Source organism: Echinops telfairi, unplaced genomic scaffold, assembly GCF_000313985.2.
Source record: "Echinops telfairi isolate 266 unplaced genomic scaffold, ASM31398v2 ScPeMD7_60;HRSCAF=208, whole genome shotgun sequence".
Classification (NCBI taxonomy): Eukaryota; Metazoa; Chordata; class Mammalia; order Afrosoricida; family Tenrecidae; genus Echinops; species Echinops telfairi.
Genome location: NW_022103958.1, coordinates 40,339,465 through 40,355,773, shown reverse-complemented (window position 1 = coordinate 40,355,773; position 16,309 = coordinate 40,339,465).

Below are 16,309 nucleotides of genomic sequence, written 5' to 3'. Positions count from 1 at the left end.
GGCCTGAGAATCCCAGTATGTCCCAGGATGCCTACATGCCACTGAGCCACTCACCATTGTCACCTATATAGAAGACACTTCACTTTAACTGTTACTTGTATATCAAACATAGGAACCCTGGTGGAGTAGTGGTTGAGTGTTGGGCTGTGATCCACATGGTCTGCAGTTCGAAAGCACCAGCAGCTTCATATACAAAAGACTGGGCTTTCTACTTTTGAAAACACTTACAATCGTGGAAACTCACAGGGGTAGCATGCGTGTGTGAGGGGTCATCCCTGTGAGTCAGAATGACTCGATGACAGTGAGTTTGATTTATCTAGAATAGTCCCTGATTGGATGTTCCAACCCACAGGCACCTTGTCATTTCCCAAGCTTAAACAGAAGGCAGAAAAACTCTGTGTGGGGAGTCAGCGGGCTCCTGAGGGTCTAGAGGAAGGTTGAGAAGCACGTTGGAAGGCTAGGTGGGGCTTGGGAGGAGGGGAGAGGTTGGATGATAGACTGGTGGTTACCAGGGTCTGGCAAGAAGGAACCTTTAGAGTGAAGACGAGGCTCCCAAACTTCGTTGTGATGGTGATGGCAAAACTGTACAGTCATTCCAACTTACCTAATGGCACCAATCAAGCACATTGTCATCCAGTCAGCTACCACGTACAGCCACAGCTCACCTACAACGGATTAGTTCTGTGGTATGTAAAGTATACCTCCATATACTACTTTTAAAACTCGAGAGGCGAAGAAGCTGGCTGAGATTATTAGGTTTGACATAACTTGGCTGGGCCAGTATTCTCTGCAGTTTAGCAGTTAAAGCCTTCCTTATGATGCAACTTGACATGATGTAAACAACCTCTTCATGGGATCTGCTGTGAGCAGCCAAGCAGTTGTTGGGAAACTAGAGTGGGCTGAAAGCCCTTCCTACAGTCCCAGCCTTGGTGAGGTTTCCCAGGGGGTGTGGCCTATTTCATATCTTTTAGTAGACGTCTGTGATAGGTAGGTTTATTGTGCCAACCTGGCAATAGGAACATGAGGGATTAATAAAGTCAATTTGATTGGAGGGCAAAAAGATAAATGGCTTGGCAAGCCCTGCCTCTCTCTCTCTCTTTTGCTCTCTGGTGATCCGATCAGTGTGTGGCTGCCTTAGCTTGTTCTCTGCCTCAACTTGTGAGCTACACTACGTGTGGGACACCCAAACCATGGATCATGTTGCTAGAGCTTGAGGTTCCTTTGAGACCTGCTTTGCCATGCTGCTGGTGTATACATCACTTGCGCTTGGGACTGTCAGATCCTGTCGTCTGGCTGACTGTTGGTGACTGCCCTGCTGTTTGCTGCCTGTGGCTGGACTGCCTTCATTGTTCTTTGGAGGACTCAGCTGGCTGCTTCCTTGTGGGGGAACCCAGCCCTTCACACTCTCAAGAGTCCGATAACTGCAATTGTAGGGTTATGATATATAAAGATTATAGTAAAGTCATAGAGAATAAGAGAGATAGAAGAGAAGGTAAAATAAAGGAGTCAGACACATTTCATGGTAGCATGCTCACCTCCTGGACTGCCATGATCTCACCAGCCAGGTCTGCACACAACGGGCAGAGGAGAGGGGAGGAGAGAGAGATTTATTTCTAACCAAGGCTTATATATCTTTTGGGGGCATGCAAGCCCCCTAATTACAGGTAAAGACATACGTCACAGGAAGAGGTTGTACTATAGGTAATACAGTAATAGGGGGGGTTACAATCTAGAGATGTACATGCTACAGGAAGAGGAGGGATTAAGGATATGCATGTGACAAGATGGGTGACTCCTAGATTCATGATGGAGGCCTAACCTTGATTATCCTTGAGCTAGAGACTTGCTTTATTCTAAGCTTTCAGGGGAAGCAATCCTCTGTCCTAACAGCAGGGAGTGAGTCTCACCTACAGTGGGACAGACAATAGGGTCTGCTTGCTCTGGATGGCTAGTGCCTTCAGGGAGATAACTTGACAATCATTTACCATTAGTTGTAGGCAGTGTCCTAGGTCTGACATATATTTTGGGGAGAGAAGCTGGGGGAAAGTCATTTTATATCCCACACTTCCCTGACCTTGGACCCAGCAGCCCTCATGAGTTGAAGGACTTCTAGTATATTAACTGTTCCACAGAAGTGAGTTGAACTGAGCCCTCTGTACTGCTGTGTGGACAAATTAGCTGTTATATTCCTTTGTGCTGCATCTGTCTGTCTGTCTGTCTGTCTGTCTATCATCTATCTATAATCATAAGAGTCCTGGTTTTGTTTCTCTAGATCCTACAACTTGTTCATCTATCTCTGGCTCTTTAGATTTGAGCCAATGGCCTACCATATGGCCTTCCAACCCTGAAAGCCAGGAGAGCTACTGACCATGGATTCATCTGCTTCTGCATCCATCAGCCATACTTTTCCTGCTTCCTAGTTCATTAGCCCCGGCAGCTTTAAGAGTCAGGAAAAGTCTCCAGATTGGCATCTGTCCCACAGACTCGAACCAGCTGACTTTACCTGCTTCTACAACTGTGGGAGCCACTTTCGTGATATGAATTTCTTTGTTTAAATATGCATAAACATCACTGGTTTTTGCTTCTCTCGAGAGCCCATCCTAGCAGACTGGACTGAAAGAGAGTCCAGGTAACACCAGAGGAAGAAACCAAACAGGCATAGTGGACGAAGATGAGAGCTGAGCAAGAGAGATTACACAGACGCCAATTCAAGAGAATATGCTGGTACATCGTAGGCGCCACACACATGGTTGTTGGATAAATGAGGGAGCAATTCCACAGGAAGGAAGTGGTCAGCGTGCTACAGAAACATCTCAGAGGGTAAGAGCTCTACACTGCCCCCTGAAGTTTGCTTCAAGGGGAAGCATCCCTGGGTTTCTAATTAGTCTCACGATAGAGACCTTCTGTGGCGAAAGAGGAGACAGTGGCATGCTATGAAGGAATAGCCTGCCCTAAAATTCAGTTCATCAGAATGTAGGTGTAAGCATACAGTAGAATGAGGAGCTCTGTTAGAGATTAAATTGCGCCTTGCCCCAACAAAAAGCTACATTGAAACCGTAACATCTCTGTCTCTACTAACATGACACTGCTTTGAAATGATGGGTTTTCTTTTATGTTAACAAGGCTGCATTGTTGAAAGGTGAATCCTAACCCTATTAATCCCTTCTGTGTAGTGTCTAATAAAAACAATGAAATAGGCATACAGACACCATGTGAGGATCTGTCTACAAGCCAAGAAATACTCCAGGCTACAGAAACTGCTTGAGGAGCCCTGGTGGTGTAGCAGGTTTCAAATCGGGCTGCTAACCACAAGGCCAGCCGTTCAAAACCACCAGATGCTCCTCGGGAAAATGACAAGGTTTTCTACTCCTGTAAACAGTTACACTCTTGGAAACCCCCTGGGGCAGTTCTACCCTGTCCTTTAGGGTCTTTATGAGGGGGACTCGACTCGATGGCAGTGAATTTGGTTTGAACAGAAGCTGTAGAACACAAGGATATTATCCTTGAACTGATGCACAGAGAACCTAGCCCAACCGACACCTTGAAGTTGGACTTCTAACCTCTGAAACAGTGAGAGAGAGAGACAGACAGAGAGAGAGACAGACAGACAGAGAGAATATGAATTTGTTCTTTAAACCCATTCCCTTGTCATTATGTCATTTTGTCATTATAGCAGAGCCTTAGGAAACCAAGCAACTCATTTGTGATTTTTCCTGTTTGCAAAATCTACCTTAGTTTCTAAATTCCTACCAGAGCCCATTGCCTTAGTTTCCTGGGGCAGCCATGACACAACCCTACCAAGGGGGTGGCTTTAAAGGCCAGGAATTTGTTTTCTCACAGGCTGGAGACTGAAAGTCTACATCAGGCTCTTAGCACATTGATTTCTTCTGCAGGCCCCTCTCCTGGTTTTTGTGGACTACTGGCAATGTTTGTCTGCTTATGGATGCGTCTGCCTTCTGCTTTGCATGCTACCTCCCTTGAGGTACGTATCTGTCTGTATCTGTAGCTCCGCCACCCCCACCCCCCCACCAAGAAAGGATCGATGCCGGTAGTAAGAGTGTTCACGCATGGTGAAGAATGCCACCAGCACCATTGAGCAACTTGTGTATAAATTGTCGAGTAGGATTATGCTATGTAAATCTCCACTGAACACATAATAAATTATTTTAAAGAAGAAGGTTAAAAATGGGGAGGCTGGATTTAGGACCCACCCTCCCCTGGTTGACTCCACTTCACTTAACCAGTTACAAGAGGAAAACTCCATTTCTATACAAGATCTCTTTCACAGGTGCAGGAGTTAGGGGGTTCACCATCTTTGTGTGAGGCACAGAATTCAAGATACAAGTTCCCACTGAATAGGATCCATGTATATGAAAGTATTTTAAAATATTTTTAGTACTGCTTGGCCTATGACTGAAGTGGAGAGCAAATGAAGACATGCTCCCGCACTCTGATCTTTTGAATGTAGAGACACAGGTTCAAGGCCTTAGAAGAGTGAATACCCTAAAAGTCATATCCTCTGCAGGGCCAAACTTCTGACATTGGCTTACATGGTGTAATTAGCAGTGTGCCGTGGCTGTCAGGGAAGCAGATTCACAGAGCAGGCATTCAAAAGCTCTTGCTGTGGCCAGGAGGCCCGGAGTCGAAGTCAACATGACTGATGGAAGACGGACAGTGTAGACCATCAGTTAAGGACTGGTGGGCTGATTAATGGCCCTCGTGTGAAGTTGTGGGCCTCTAACCGCAACACCCCATTAGCTCCCAGCAAATGTCCAGCCTCTGGAGGTCACGGTTATTATTACAAACCAATAAATACACGGACAACATAAAACAGAGCAAATGGCCTTTTTATGTGCTGGAGATATGTCAAAACAAAGCCGCATATTTCCATGAACACAGAGTCCTGTTTGAAGCATAAATCTTGCCTCAGCTTGCACAAAGCAGGAGCAGAGACCATTAGAAGAGCCATACTTCACCGTTAATGTTGCATTACATTTTAACCACTGCAGGCATGGTTAAGGAGGTATTTTCATTATGATTCAGTATTCTTGGGGCCTTGCAAGTTAACTTAGTTCTACCCTCTCTCTTGTGAATTGATTATATTCATGCTGGTGTCTTACTCAAGGAATCTGAATGTTTTCAGTTCAATAAAATTTAATCAGTCCTTCAAGTTGCTTCAATGTTGGAAGAAATTTTTTAAAACTCTGAGACACTGGGCAATATATATATATATAATAAAGGGGGAAAGTCAAGTATATATATATATATAATAAAGGGGAAAAGTCAAGTCCCTTTAAGAAGGAAGCATTGTTCAGCCATTGTTTCTTTGTTATTGTTATTAAATGCAATATGTGCCCATGAGCAACCGCATCATCTGTAGTACACTCAAGGCCCAAACTGGTGACTGCCAGAGCTCCCTTTTCTGGGGGGACAACAAAATGTATTAATGAGCAAGTAAGAAAGAAGATGACAGCTCTCTTAACAATAAGAGCCACTGTGAGTACGTAGTGAGGTGGGACTGGGATCGGAATGTACTGATAGCTAGAGCCCAGAGGGAGAATTGATAAACCAGCACTAGAAAGGAGAAGATGGCCAGGTCCTGGGGCAAACAACCCCCTGGATCTTGGAAACCTCGGAGGCTTTCACCATGCTCTGATCCCGTGGGCCATCGGACTGGGCATGCTTCGGGGTGCTTTGATGGAACTAGGATGGAACCATCCTGTCACCCTTCAGATGTGAGAACAAAGTGTACAATCAGGTGGCAGGAAAACTCAGTCTGGCCCTGGCTCCACATCACCTGTTCATGAAGAAGACAAAACAAAAGCAAACAAACACAACATTGCAATGGAGTTGATTCCAATACAGTCACCAACGTGGTGCCGAGGAAGCTGTGACCGTTAGGGACCGGATTCCCAGTCCTTTCTTCTGTGGGGCTCCTAGGCTATGGGATGGGTTCAAATCTTTAATTATTAGGTGGTAGCCATTTGCACCGCCCAGAGGCCTATGAAAACAACAGAAAAGTCTAGTTCAGCAGTTCTGAACCTGAGGGTTGCGACCCCGTTGGGGTCGAACGACCCTTTCACAGGGGTGGCCTGATTCCTAACAGTAGCAAAATGACAGTTCTGAAGTAGCAACGAAAATAATTTTATGTTTGGGGGTCACCACAACATGAGGAACTGTATTAAAGGGTCCTGGCATTAGGAAGGTTGAGAACCACTGGTCTAATTAGGGGTTTATTGATCTGTTTGGGTGGGGGAGGGGGCCTTGGGTGGGGTGGTGAGGAGCTGATTTGGAAGGATTATTTTTAACCAATCCTATCAACTACCAAGGCAGCCCTGGTGGTATAGTGAGGTACACATGGGGCCACTAGCCACAAGGGCAGCAGTTCGGAGCCACCCACTGCTCAGCAGGAGAAAGATAAGCTGTCTACTCCAGTAAAGAGTTAGTCTCAGACCTCCACTCTGGAGGGGCGGGCAAAGTGGCAGCGGGCAGGCAACCAGCTTTGAGAAAGCTCTATATGCCCCACTGTCCTCCAGCATCTGGCAAAGGAAGGACGGTCAGAGGGGCGAAGGGGGAGCCCAGGAGATCGGAGTGGTGGTCAGTGAAACCTGCACCGGAGAAGCAGCGAAGAAGCCAAGAAGGGTAGGGTAAATCTTCAGACCAACACGTGCAAGCCAAAAGGGGAAACAGGCTGAAGCAGCAAACCAAGAAACTAAAGGTTTACCTGCTCAAAACCTGAGAGTCCACCCTCTGATGAAGCAGTCTGACTGTTTATCTACCATGTCATATCTGTGGGCCCTCTGCTCTCCCTTCTTGTACAATGCAGAGGGCTAGTGGTCAGGTGGCTCTAGAAACATTTTTAAGGAGGAAATCTCACTTTATCCTATTTTTTCAGTGTAAATGTGTTTGTTTTTAAGATGTGAAATCATTTAGTAGGCATTTATTTTTAGATACAACCAGAAAATAGTGGAATGTTGATGTGTGGGGAGATTGGACTGTCTCTCAGGGGAGCTTTTGTGTCCTTAATACAAAACATACTTAATGGCTGTTTGGAGACACTGTCATGCAGTTGTATGACTTGGACATTTAAATTTTTGTTTCCATGTTATATTTTTTAGTAGAATTGTGTCTGATAACCATTCTGTTATGGCTTTCTTGTCAGAAGTGTAACACGTTGGTCACAGTAGTCCAGTTTCCCTGAGAACGTTGTTATGTGCTGTGACGAGTTGAACATTTGAGTGTGTCATGTTGTGACCTTAAATTATGAATTAGTGGCTCTTAAGAGGTAACAGCTTATCAACATTTAAAGATAATGGTTCTAAATAACCTCTTTTTAAAAAATTGCCTCCAAATTTAAAGCTGGAAAGTCACTGGAATCTCAAAAAGCATTGCATCTACATGCCATTTTAGGATTTCGGTCCATGCATCAAGAACTGTGAAAGGGGCATGGGGAGGGAGGGGGAAAATGAGGAGCTGATCCCAGGGGCTCAAGCAGAAAGCAAATGTTTTGAGAACGATGATGGCAACAAATGTACAAATGTGCTTGACACAAAGGATGGATGTGTGGATTGTGATAAAAGTTGTATGAGCCCCCAATAAAATGATTATTTTTAAAAGAATTGTGTACAAATTGTTCATACTGTTTCTGTAATGATCTCAAAACAACCAATAAAATGCCACTTATTAAAAAAAAATTTGCTGTCTCGAAAACCTACCGGGCAGTTGTTCTACCCTGTCCTGTAGGTTCCCAATGAGTTGACCTCCACTGGATGGCAGTGAGTTTGGTTTTTTGGAGTTTTATCAACTCCCACCGAAGCCCTGGTGGCACCGTTGGGTCAACGTCGGACTGCTAACAGCAAAGTTGGCAGTTCAAATGATCAGGTGCTCCTCGGGAGAAAGATGAGACTACCTGCTCTCATAAACAGTTACAAACCTTTGAGACCCTATGTAGGGTCACGATGCATCAAAATTGACTGGTGGCAGTGGGTTTGATTTCTTGTTTTGTATGAGCTACCAAAAAAAAAAAAAGCCCGACACAGCCAATCTGACACTTCCACAAAGACATGTAATCAAGTTGTAGGTTTTCTTTAATAATTTATATGGTAAATCTATTCATGTAAGTTTATTTATTAAAAAGGAAATAAAAGGGGAGGTAAGGAGCATCTACATATATGTCTAAGAATAAGAGATTGATTACATAAAATATAGTGTTTTGATTATAAAATAATCTACTGTAATTTTAGGAAACTTTTAAAAATATGCGTGCTGTTTTTAAAATTCTGACTCATAGCAGTCCCATAGGACAGAGTAGAATTACCCATAGGACGCCTATGGCTGCAGATCTTTATGTAGGTCAACTGCCACATCTTTTTCTCATGAAGCAGCTGGTGGGTTTGAACTACTGACCTTTTGGTTGGCACCTGGACACTTTGACCATGGTGCTTTAACCAAGGCATCACAGTGATTCTGTGCTATTCTACCAGGGACTTCAAAAAGTTGGTGAAAAAGTCCATTATAAAAAAATAAATATATGAAACATACAACTTTCCCCTAGTTCTTAAATGCTTCCTCCCCACCCACTCTCATGACCCCAATTCTACCTTAAAAATCAGGCTAGACCAGAGGACATACACTGGTACAGATAGGAACTGGAAACACAAGGAATCCAGGACAGATGAACTCCTCAGGAGCAATGGTGAGAGTGAGATACCAGGAGGATGGAGGGAGGGTGGGGTGGAAAAGGGGAACCAATTATAAGAATCTACATATAACCCCCTCCCTGGAGGACGGACAGCGGAGAAGTGGGTGAAGGGAGATGTTGGACAGTGTAAGACATGACAAAATAATAATGATTTATAAATTATCAAGGGTTCAGGAGGGAGGGGCAGCGGGGAGGGGGAAAGATGAGGAGCTTATACCAAGGGCTGAAATAGAAAGCAAATGCTTTGAAAATGATGATGGCAACAAATGTGCTTGACACAATGGATGGATGTATGGATTGTGATAAGAGTTGTGCGAGCCCCCAATAAAATGATTTTAAATTAATTAATTAAATTTAAAAGTCCATTATCTTTCAACTCCATTTTCCATCACATTTTTTAAGGCCCCTCATAGTCAGCTTTTTTTCCTGGCATATTCTGAGTATAATGATATATAAAAATTTTAAGTATAATGTAAAAATGAAAGCAGTTGAAACATAAGTCACTTTTACTCTACATTTTTTATTTCTTAACTGTTCAAATGTTCTTTTATATTTGTTGAAAATCTTTGAAATAAACACAAAAGCACCTCCATGGAAAACTGTCTTTTATGATAAAATTCACAGTGTCTTTTGTTACAGCTATTGAAGATCCCAATTATGATTAAAGTCTCATTTCATTGATAGTTTCATTTTAAAGACACTGGGTTGAATTTGATACAATCAGAGCAACCAAAATATTTCAAGTTTAACGAGATCTGAAATCTCTAATTTAACCAAATACTTTTAAAAGACAATTGGTTAAAATAAATAAATAAGAAAAAAAAGACAATTGGTCAAGATAAACATCGTGGTGATCAGATATATTCATCTCACTATAAATATTAAGATTGCCCAAAGTTTTAGGATGAAAGCAAGATGGCATTCTGAGAAAAGGAAAGCATTCAACTCCAGCCAAAGTTGAATTTTGATTGCTAGTTCTGAGTGAATAGCAAAAGCTTCTTATCATTTAGCTATTCCTTTAGTTAATCAAAAAGCCCTGCTGGTGGGGGTACTGGTTGGGCAGCTAATCACAAGGTCAGCAGTTCAAAACCACCAGCCATCTCTGAGGGAAAAAGATGGGGCTTTGTTAAAATGCACAGTCTCAGAAACTCACAGGCGCAGTTCTAACCCACCCTATAGGGTCTCTATGAGTCAAAATTGACTCGATGGCAGTGAATTGGTTTGCGTTAGTTAACAATCACTTCTAAAACTCAAACCCGTTACCATTCTGTTCAAACTATGCCTGACCTCACATGTTTCAGAGTAATATTTCACTCCATGGTACTTTCTTTTTTTTTTTAAATCAATTTATTGGGGCTCATACAATTCATCACAATACATAGATCAATTGTGTAAAGCACATCTATACATTTGTTGCCCTCATCATTACTCCATGGCACTTTCAATGGCTGTGATCTTTCCATAGATCACCAGATCTTTCTTCCTTGTATCTCTGGGCAAAGTCAAACCTTTCAGTTAGCTGCCAAGTACTTTATTGATTGTCCCCCTAAGAGCTTGAGAGCCAGACTGCTGGGGTCTAAATTTCTTCTGCACCATTTACTAGAGTTCCAATGCTGTTTATTATGTCAAGAGAAGTTACATCAACCATGGTAACAGATCAAAACCCAAACCTCAGCTTCTCGAAACATCCTGGCTTATTTCTCACCATGAGAGGAAGCGAGCTGTGTTCCACCACTCAGGGATCTCACGGAAGGGAAGCTATCGTATAGTGTAGCTGTGTATGAGCGGCATTTGAGCACTTCAGGGTCTCATACCACCCATTAAATCCTCCAGCAGAGAAGTTGATCAGAGCGATGCATCAACTCTGCTCCGAGATTTCCAACCATTCTTCACAAGACCACCTAACTGCAGGCAAGTAGGACAGTGATCCTCCCCTATGGGATGCTCTGCCTGAAGGAGCCGACTCAGGGCAGGGTAAGCACTAAAAGCCTCTATGATCGAGGTCCTCAACCTGTGGGTCGCGACCCTTGAGGGGGCCGAATGACCCTTTCCCAGGGGTGGCCCGATTCATAACAGTAGCAAAATGACAGTGATGAAGTAGCAACAAAAATAATTTTATGGTTCGGGGGTCACCACAACATGAGGAACTATATTAAAGGGTCGCAGAATTAGGAAGTTTGAGAACCACTGATCTAAGACATGTTGGCAAATCACTCAACCTCAGTACGCCTCAGTCTTTTTAATTTGCAGATTGAAGACAATAATAGTGATGATCTTATAATAGGATTGTCGTGAGGATTAAGTTATACTACACTTTGAATTATGTTTGACCTCCGAAACTAAATGCTATCATTAAGACATAAGAGTCATTGTGCTAAACCAATGGGTCAAAGGAGATGAATTAGATAGCTCTCCTCGCCCTATATGTGAACGCCTCATGCCCAGGGTGGCATACACTCTCTAATTCATCCCTTTCCTCTCATTTGCCAAAATCATCCAACAACGGTTATAACAGTACATCGACTAGGAGCTTCCAGGGGTTCAGGCCCAAAACAGAAGAGGTTGTGGTACAAGGAATATCATTGCTGTGTCAGCTAGGTCTTGGCTGACACAGAAAATATCAGAAAGATGTTTGCTTGCGTTTCATTGGCTATGCCAAGGCATTTGACTGGATGGATCATAAGAAACCATGGATAACCTGGAGCAGAGTAGGAATTCCAGAACACTTGATTGTGCTCACACAGAATTCGTACATGGATAGAATGGCAGTTGTGTGAACAGAACAAGGGAATATTGTGTGTTGTAAAATCAGGAAAGATGTGAATCGTGGTTGTATCCTCTCGCCACACTTATTCAAGCTGTATGTTGAGAAAATCATCAAAAAAAAAAACCAACGACAAAAACCCCCGGCTTATACAAAGAAGAATGTGACAACAGGATTGGAGTGACGATGACACAAACTTGCTTGCTGAAAGTGAGAAGAAATTGAGGCACTTGCCGATGAAAATCAAGGATTGCAACCTTCAGTACAGATTACAACTCAATGTAAAATAATAATAATAATAATTCCCACAACTGGACCAGTGGGTAACATCATGAAAAACCTAGAAAAGATGGAAGTTGTCAAGGATTTCGTGTTCCTTGTATCCACATCCGATGTTCATGGAAACAGCAAGCAACGGTTCAAAAGAGGCATTGCATTAGGTAAACCTGCTGCATGAGACCTCTTTAGAGTATTGAAAAGCAAGGCTGTTACTTTGAGAACTAAGGCACACCTGGCCCAAACCCAGGTATTTTCAATTGCCTCATAGGCATGTGAAAGTTGGACATAGCATAAGGAAGACCAAAGAAGAATCGATGCATTTGAACCCTCAAACTCATGACCACTGAGTCAATTCTCGCTCATAGTGACCCTATAGGACAGAGTAGAACTGCCCCTGTGGGTGTCTGAAACTGAATCTTAAAGGAGTAGAAAGTCTCATCGTCCTCTTGCTGAGTGGTGGTAGTTTTGAACTGCTAGCCTTGCACTTAGCAATCTACAGCATAACCCACTCTGAAACCAGGGCAGTTTTCAAAGTTTCCTACAAACAACAATGCCCACAATAAATAGTGGGATGTACTATGTACCAGGCAATGTGCTTCATCTCTTGGTTATTCATTGAACTCTCACAAAAACCCTGTGAAGATGGTATTGTGCTTGTTCCCATTTTCAACAGTGAGGGCACTAGGGGCAGGGAGAGTTTCAGCAAGATGCTAGGTAATGGTAGAGCTGTAATTTAACCCAGCCAGTCTGGCTCTAGAGCCAGTGCTCTTAACCAAACTCTGATATGGCTATAAGCTCGAGAACACAAAACAATGACAGAGTGGACATTTCTCCTCCTGGTACTATGTGAGGATTTCTATCATATCCTCATGTTTCTATCAGAGAGCCTAGGAGGCTAACAATGTTCTAGCAGAAAAATGATCCCCAATTCAGGCATATTTTATAAACCAAACCAATCAAACTCACTACCATTGAGTCAATTCCAATTCATAGTAAACCTATAGCAGAATAGAACTGTCCCTTTGGGCAGCAGAGGCTACGACAGACTCCTTTAGTAAGCCTTAAAAAGGACCAAGACAAGAGAAATCGTCAGAATGAGATCAAAATGGAGTTCAGCAAATTCACAGCCTTGGGGCTGATGATAGACCATGGAGAACTAAGTAAATCATGATTGTCAGTGGATGAAGGCACCGCTATTGGAGGTGTACATGATTGTAGATTTTAAATTCTTACGGGAGTGGTTCTAAGCCTTTGACCACCTGACGATGTGGTGGGTCAGGTATGATGTAGGACCATGTGGCCCTGAGTCATAGTCAGCAGGATCCCCACTTTTAGACAATATTCAGCGATTCTCAGTAAATCATTAAGGATGCCTCTCCCAGGCAAGTCCCACATTCGCTGTGCAAGTCTGAGGACACGGTTGCCCCTTCCTGGGCTCACCAGGCAGGGAAAGGGGTTGTACACTGGGCTTCTAACTACAAGGTTAGCAATTTGAAGCCAGCAGCCCCTCAGTGGAAGAAAAAGGAGGCTTTCTGCTCCAGTAATGACCTACAACCTCACAAACACACAGGAGTCGTCCCACTCTTTCTGTATTAGTCTGGGTACTTTGGAGAAACAAATCCACAGCGACTCATGTATAAGAGAGAGTTTTATGTAAAGAAAATGTGCATCACGAAAACATTCCAACCCAATGCTACCCAAGCCCACAAGTTCAACATTAACCCATTAACCCAACAGCAGTCCACAAAGTCTTCCACCTCATAAAACAGAGGCAATGATGCCGACTGCAGGAGGAAAGCTGAGTCAGTAAACGAATAAGCATCTCAGCACTAGCAGGGGTCTCCACATGGCTGCTCCAGCACCCAGGGCTGCATCGGGATAGGTCCATACGGCTTCTCCTCGGGGATATCTTGTAGGAAGTCAATCTTGCAAGCTGAAGCAGGGAGCTGCTAAGGCAGCTGCACCCTGGTGCGACCATCACAAAGCAAGAGAGCTGAGAACTAGAAAGGCGAGGCTCACCACCCATTTATCCCTCCACCTTTCAATTAGCCCCACATGTGATTATCGGCCAGGCTGGCACAATTAACTAACTCACTTTCCATGGGGTCCCAGGGAGTGACACTGAATTGGCTTTGAGTTCGGGCTCAATGAACTTTTCTGATGTCATCTCCTTTCAAACACAAACGCAAAGCTGCTACCTGGATGGTGAACTCAAATGGAGTCGGAATTTATGTCAAACTCAAAATGGAGCTAGTTCCCAATGTAAAACACACCCTTGCTCAAACCAGTGATTTGCAATCTAAGCTCAAATACAAGAGTCATGGAAAATTTTCAAGTTTGATAAGCATGTAAGAAATAAAACCCAAATCGGTCCATCTTCAGCAATTAAGGGAACAAAAGGCCAAGAAATTCCTGAGTAGCTGGAGCACACGTTGATGGCTGCTGTGATCATCAGTAGAACCCAGGCACTGTGTGGATGGGCTGCAGCAAGGTGTAGGGAATCTACCACTCCAGAGGTAGCAACTTTAAATTAAGGAAGTAGGCCACATCCTGGAAATACTGTTCACCCATAATAGTCAGTAAGTAACTGGCGGAGGACAAAAAAAGTAGGGAATGTAATGCTGGTCAAACAGTTATGGGGAGTGCTAGCCTGTTCCGTCTTCTGAGGCTTGGGCCCCCACTTTCACAAAATTGACCAATAAAGCCTTGCTCTTGCTAAAGTGGGCACAGACTGGATTTCTTGAGCATTCATCAATAACCCATTGGTAACCTCATGTGGGTTCAGGCAGTCCACCCCAGTTCTCCCTCTGGAAACCAATCGGGGTATGTTCCTAGTTGGAGGTTTATACAGACCTGCCAGTTGCCAATAAGAATGAGATGGTGTGGGGAGTAGACAGCATTTTTCACAATAGTAAACAAATTTACAGGAAATTACCATGAAGAGGTTTGAAATATGGATTTATACTTCCTTTCTTTCTGAATCAAGAACTTTGCCCTAAAAGAAAATGTTTTGAGAATGAGGATGGCAACAAATGTACAAATGTACTGGACACGATGGATGGATGGATGGATTGTGATAAGAGTTGTATGAGCCCCCCAATAAAATGATTTTTTTTAAAAGAACTTTGCCCTAAGTTGTTTCCTGTGCTTTGGTATACTAGTTAATGACAGTAGGATATATATTGCATATGAAAAAAAATTAATCACCATATATTAGTGGTACAATCTCTTTTCCCCACAGGACTTTCAAACAAAAAGTTTGGGAAACTACTGCCCTAGAGGTTAACTGATAGAACAAAACAATTGTTATAGGTATCCAAAGGCTGTACTCCAAAATATTTATTGTGGCTATTTGTGGGGGGCAACTGAGATGGTAGGTGACAAATAGCTCAAGATTTTTTTTTAACTTCATGCACAAATATTGTTGGCTAAGGAAAATAGAACAGCAAATTTTATTTATTTATCTCTACTAACAATAAAGTGTCTAGGTCCTCTTATAACCCTTAAAGTCTTAGATGAAGTCCCCCACAGTCTTCTGCTGGTTTTTACCTCCCAGGATCGTCAGCCCCAGCACTCAGTTCAGTCTTGGAAAATTGAGTTGGGTGTATGAACTCAAAACTCCAACTCATTGCCATCGACCCCCTAAGACAGAGTAGAACTACCTTTGTGAATTTCTGAGGCTGCAACTCTTTTTGAGAGTGGAAAGCCTTCGGTTTCTCCTGTGGAAGAGCTGATGGTTTCGAACTGCTAACCTTGTGGTTAGCAGCCCAACACATAACCACCATGCCACCAGGGCTCCTCGTAGGAACTCAGATTTGGACAATTATTGGTGGAGTCCCTTTATTTCTCACTGTAAAACACTTAACCTATTATCTGAGTCTCTATTACCTATTATCGGACACCATCTGTACAACTAGAATTTTATATATACGCCCAGTAGGTCTTTTTGTTATATTTGTTTGTTTTGGACCGCCACGTTGATTATTCAAGGAGTGCAATGCATATGGATGAGACCAAAGAGTAAGGGGAGGCTGAAATCTAGGGTAAGTTCTGCTCAGCAAGCTGAGAGCCCTGCAACCTTCTTAATCCGTACCTCAAACAGAGCTGTTCTAAGTAGATGGTAAGCTCCCTGAGCGAAGAGACCATTCTTATTCAGCTATCGACAATTTCTGGCAACATATCTTGTCATAGAAGGCGTCATAAATATTTGTTGAATTTCAGAATGCATTTTCAGGCATAAAACTCTTCCATGAACTATCATTTTTTATCTCCTTTATTAAATTATGCAAGAAACCCGTCATCACACTGACGTTATATGCTCTAAAACATCTATCACAATGTCAAATGCCTTCGAGGTAGTTGATAGAAATTAACTTATTATGATAAAATATCCTTGCTCATTTTTGGTGCTTTTCATCACATTTTCTCCTCAACTTTTATGATCTAGTTTTTAAGTTATATATATATATATTTTTTTTAAATAATCATTTTATTAGGGGCTCATACAACTCATCACAATCTGTACATACGTCATCTGTGTCCAGCACTTTAGTACATATGTTGAC